At 36.0% G+C, this 6,000-nt stretch overlaps 1 protein-coding gene across 22 annotated transcripts in view; it reads left to right on the top strand.

Moving 5' to 3' along the window:
* LMO7 (LIM domain 7) overlaps positions 1 to 6,000 on the top strand; it is a 231,635-nt gene that overhangs the window by 125,422 nt on the left and 100,213 nt on the right. The window lies entirely within an intron of this gene.

Raw genomic sequence — 6,000 nt, forward strand, 5'->3', positions numbered from 1 at the left:
GTTGCTAATGTTGAAGATATTCATTATACTTACAAGGTGAATTTAGGGATTATATTATAGTTTGTAGAGTAACAACAATATTTAATTTTTTAAATATATTTGGAATGAAGACATAATTATTAGCATAAAATTAGATAGGAAAGTGGTAAAAAAGACTCTCTTAATATTGGGAAGGCAGCAGTGCCTGGCACCAACATGTAATGCCAAGGACCTTGCCGGCTGTGGCTGACTTTTAAAAATGAGCTGTTTTCCACGATCTTAATAGTGTGGATGAGAAAGTGAAAGTGGGGGTGAGAACACATACGCCAGTATCTTTTAGATTTTAGGTGGAAAATGGTGCTTGTGTGGGAGTATGCAGTTTCAGGAAATCTGGTTTTAAGCTCTGATGAGATTTATTTACTTTTCCTATAAATCTAATTTGCTTCCAGGCAATCATTAACAAACTGTGTCACATAATAACTATCTCTTTGTCATCCTGCCTCTTAAACCAAATTAATATTTTTGTAAGGGAGAAAATAAACACCTTATTCTATCTATAGAAATAATGAAAATGGAAAAATCGGTTTCTACCAGTTCAAAGATTTAGCTTATGTGGTTAATATCCCTGTGTAAAAGCTTTAATAGTTATTTTTAAAACTGGATGACCAATTTTTTTTTTGAAGAAAAATAACCAGGGATGTACATACCTGTGATAGCAGTACACAAAACAGCACCAGACCCAGGTAGAATTATGCTTCTAAAGTCTAACAATATATGTTTTTAAATGAACATGCTGTTTTGAACCTACCTGCTTCTAGTTCTGTTGAATAAGCTTTTCTAAACTCCATGGTAATGAAATGTCTATGGGACGGATGAATCTGCCCGCATTTCTGACTAATTGAAAGATAGTTTAGAGATTCTAAATTTCATCACCGAAGTGAAGTGTGTGCTTCTACAGTATGTGGGGTCATGTTTACTTTCCATAAAAATGAAATATTTAGATGTATTTTTTTTCTTTTTCCTTATCAGCACATTTCTTCATAAGGCCTATCTGATGGGCAAAGGAGCTTTAGACTTTGAAAGTCTTTTTCTTAAGTTGTGGATGCTTGTTAAGCATTAACGTGCTTCCCCCTAAAATCATAGACTCTGTTTTGAAAGTCTGTAGGCTGTATTTGGGTAGGCTGAGGACTAGGCAAAACATGTTTGTTGGCTCCCAAGTCCAAGAGTGTTTGCCTGGAGCCTGTTTCATGAGATGTTGGGCCTAAAATGTTTAAGACAAATTAGTATCTGGGCTCAGCCTTCGGTGAAATTAAATTACTGACAAACTGAAACTTTGAGGTCACGTAGTTAGAGCTGCAGCGAGAAGTATGCAGAACAACTTGTTTCGGTGGAAACCACAAGTCCGTCGAAGCAAGGTGTGCCTAAGTAGTGCCTGCAAGAATGCCTGAGTAGGAACTTTGACTTCACTCAAGAACATTCTTCCTGATAATTCTATCTCATTGGGCCAAAAAGCAAAGGAGTCGATCCTGGGTCTGCTGCAGTGGAAGCACTGGAGCCTCCCAGATGAGACTAAGGAAACTGACCAGCAGCTTCTTTAAAAATGTTGTCTAGGCTCTTATGCCTTGAGACAGCACTTTATCTAAAGGAAGCAGATTTAAAGAAAAGCAAATCATTGCTTACTACATAGTAATGCATTTTAATTTTTAAAAAATATATAATGTGGAGACTCATTTGGGTCAAAATTCTTGTCCTATCGTTACTACAGATCAAAAGATTTGATGTTGGTTAGATCAGTGGTTCTCAACTGGGGACAGTTTTGCCAACCAGGGGATTTCTGCCACGTCTGGAGACACTTTTGGTTGCCATAGCTGGGTAGGGGTGCTACAGGTATCTAATGGGTCAGGAATCCTGCTGAATACACTTTAATGCATGAGATAGCCCCTACAACAAAGAATTTTCCTACTCCAAATATTAATAGTACTGGAGTTGAGAAACTCTGGCTTTAGGCTTAGAATTTCTTACTTATTCCCTCCCTGCCAGAAAAATAGTCATGTGGAAATGAAGGATACTGACGGTGACAGCTTTGGCATTCTACTAAAATATTAACTTTTTATTTAGTGACATATAATTTATACATTCCTGTATTTGTTTATTGTCTGTTTAAATGGGAAGGCTCATTGTAACTTGTCTGAGAGTGTGGTAATATGTGTAAGCACTCTGAAATTATTTTGCTTATCTGTATGCATTAAATTTAACAAAGCGTAACAAATGATTAGATGATTTTAAATGCTGTATTATGACTGCTCAGACTGCATCTACCAGTGCACAGACGTGTTGTTGGCCTTGCTGGAAACTGGATCTAATCATGACACATAATGAGAGCAAATAGGAAAGGACAGTCAATCTTCTCCGTGTTGGAAAATGTGGGGAACTTTTTTGTTAGTGAGCAGTGGTGATGGTTGCTGTATGGAGCACAAGGAGAGTCGTGTGTGTTGAAAATAAGTGACGGTAGCAGAAGCAAGTCAAGAGCTCTTGTTAATGAATAGTTTCAATAATCCAGGACTCCAACTAGTTTTCAATTTTCTAGCAATCAGAAATGTATAATTTAATTCACAGTAGTAACTTTTTACTAATCAACAAAACTAGCGTATTCTTTATATTTCTGTAAATTATCCTATTTTCTAATAATTATTGTACTTTGTAGGAAGCAGTTTTAATTTTTTCAAATGTGTTTGAAATATTCCATTTATTTAGGGATTACATATATTCAAGGATCAAGTGATACCTTTAATTTTGATATTCCTGACTTAAGGGGTAGTGTCCTATTAAGATCCCATTTTTTTCTTCTTTGAGAAGAAACCTCTTTTTTTTTAATGTTTTCTGAGATTCAATTCAGATATAAACCTCTTTTCTTCTGAAAATGCTAATGAAAAATTTATAATTTAGTCTCCATGAATGGTAGATTGAGATCTACCCCAATCTGAGGCCACAAAATCAATCTTCTGTGTGGATGAATAACTGCATCATTATTCTTAACCATTTACTAAACATCCACACTGAGCACACACACTCCACAGAGAAAAGGTGGCGAGGCTCCCACAGAGCCATCTGTGCAGGCCTTCCATAAAAGGGCTATAGGAGATCAAGCATAATGTCCCCACCAGCCTGCCACAGCACACCGGAGAGCTCCTCTGGCAAGTGCCATCGTCTTTGTGGTGGCATCTGGTCATTAAGAGAGGTACAGAACAATGGGTTGTAGTAGAAAGCAACTCGACAGAGTAGCCTAGAGGTCCTATACTGGAGAACTAAGAGTTGGCAGAAAGGTAGGGTTTAACTATTAAAGACTTTAACTTTATGTATCTAGCAATTTGACTCAGAAACTTAGTCTTGTATTTAAACCACTGCTCTATATATCAAAAATGTTAAGCTGAGAAATTGAACAGATTGTAAACATGTTTCTTCTTTCCACCTCCTCACCATTCCAATCCAGTTTTTAGCACTTCTTCCGATACATTCTGTTCATAATATAATTACAGGATGGCAATGACTTTGAATACTATTTGTCATGCAAAGAAATTATTTTCTTGTATAGACTTACTTTATTATTCAGAGTATTGATATTTTAGGTATAAAATATAACTTTAAGTAAACATTGATATTAACCGAGTTTGTTTTTTTAGGCCTATTAAAATGAAAGTACAGAAATTAAAAATCTATTATCTTTACACATGTTAGGTGCCAAAGGAACAGTATTTGGAATCAAAATTAGTGTTAACATATTTCCATCAGGAAAATAAAAGAGTCTCAAAGTTGTATTTCAAGGATGTAACTGTTCACTAAAGCTTAAGAAGAGTGCTTGATTTTGTGACAGTGCTCTAAAGTCATTTCTTAGGAATCAGGTTCCCAGATGGCACTCTGTTTTAACAGTCTGCCAAATTGGGCTTGAGGTATGTAAGTGTATATGTGTATTTAAGGTTTATTCATGTAAGTAAAAATATACCTAGTTTGAATTACTTAATTTCTGCTTTTGAAAATAATTTAAGCCTAGTTTTACATATTTTTGGCAAGTACATGTCTTTCAAATGAGTTTCCCAACATTTTAATCTCTTTTTTCAAGCAAGCTTAATGATATCCAAACTTGGATCTGCAGCTCGAGCGTGGTGACTTCCACCTGTCAACTCCTGTGACTATTTTAAAACATACCCTTTCTGCCAACTATTAGAAGAGCATAAAACAAAAAGGAAGTTGATTGCATTGTATATATCTCTATTGCATTCAGCCATTCCCTTTTGTGAAGGGAGGAACTGGAAGGAGAGGAACATTAATTCTGGGTTGCTAAAGCTCTGTTGCAGACCATCAACAAAAATGTATGGTCAAATTTGGAAATGCTTTTTCATGACAAAGTTTGAATATCTAAGAGTCCTAGCTACAGGGAAAGGTTGTGGGATATGAGTCAGGTCTGATGCTGGGGCAAGCCATGGAATAACTAAAGTTTTATCTGTAGCTGTTTTTCTCCGTTTCTAGTTCTTGATCTGTTTCTCAGATATCCACGTTTCTGAATGCCAGTGTTTCTTCCTTTGCTTTGTACTCTCTCAAATCCAAAAAAGCCCTGAGGCTTGTCTTGGCCTGCTGGATGAGCCTTCATGCTGTGGACTTCCTGGCCAGGGTCTATATCTTTAAAACTATCCTATCTTATATTCATTACTCCAAAGGGTCTCGCTTGGTGGCCAATCTAAATAGCAGTTGACATGAGTCACTTAATGGGAGAATGAAAGTTGTTTGTCTCCCGTGATCAGTTAGCATTTGTTTTATAACCGGGACCTTGGAAGGGTTAAACCAAAGAGATGTTTTTGTTGAAGAGATTTGTCTTTCAAATTATTGTCTGCAGGGCTGCCTATGTTGACTTAATCCAACTTTTAAAATTGCTAATACTGAAATACCTGTAGTTCCCTCAGTTTTTTTTTTTTTTTTTTTATGTGAGCTTTACCAGTAACCGGAGTATTATATTTTGTTTTCCTCATTTTCATATTCTATTCTGGCTTGATTTAAGCGATTATTTGTGTGAGGGTATAGGCGTTGGGGGTATGTGTGCTTAAATCCATTTCTGGAGCCACAGAGTAGAAAATGACACTTCATCCAGTAAGAGGAAATTTTGGTTTTAGAGAAGTCATCACTTGTTTGTTATGTAATGAGCACTCATTCAGCATCTTCTATGTGGCATATACTTACACAGCCATGGATAAGATGGAGACCTGCCCTCAGTGGGGTTCACATTATAACTGGGGAGATGTCCCTGTAAATTCACAGCTGGAATACATTATATAAAGATAAATGCACAGGTTTCTCTGTACATATAGAGATGTGCAGTCATTTCAGCTTTTGAATCAGGAAACTCCTCTAATTGGAGATGACATAGGTTTCCCATCTGGGCTTTCAAAGGACTTTTTGTCTCCTCTACATCTAGCTCTTCCAGAGACTTGAAACTATTTGAGGGCAGGGAACATGTATTATTCCCTTTAGCTCCTTGGTTCCTGGTACCGTACGTCTTTACATGTTTATCTGAAAATTGGATTTTAATTACAAAGACTTCCTGGATATCTTAAAACCAGGCTTTGAAGATGGGGAAAAACCTGTCTTAATCTTTGCCACCTCATCTTCTTTTTATTCTCAGTATTCAAATGCAAAGCAAATCTGGCAAAGCAGTCACTGAACTTGGTTTCAGTTGCTGTTACTTATGCTAGAATAATGATAATGATATGGCATATTATAACATAATCTAAAACTTACACAGTTTCAGAGGAGTGTGTTTTTCAGCTGTGTATGTAATAAACTAAAATTGGAACTTTGGACTATGTGCCTTTCAAGGTTGTTCAAAGTTTTAATAAATCCTTGTGCTGATGTGCCAATAATAAATGTTAAGAATGCTTAACTGACATTTAAAGGATGTTTATTTATATAAAGTGTTAGAAACATTTCAATGTCTTCATAATCACTGATCACTTTTTTTTTTTTTTTTTTTTT

The sequence above is a fragment of the Sapajus apella genome, unplaced genomic scaffold, assembly GCF_009761245.1.
Source record: "Sapajus apella isolate SASKATOON/1434 unplaced genomic scaffold, GSC_monkey_1.0 scaffold9, whole genome shotgun sequence".
Classification (NCBI taxonomy): Eukaryota; Metazoa; Chordata; class Mammalia; order Primates; family Cebidae; genus Sapajus; species Sapajus apella.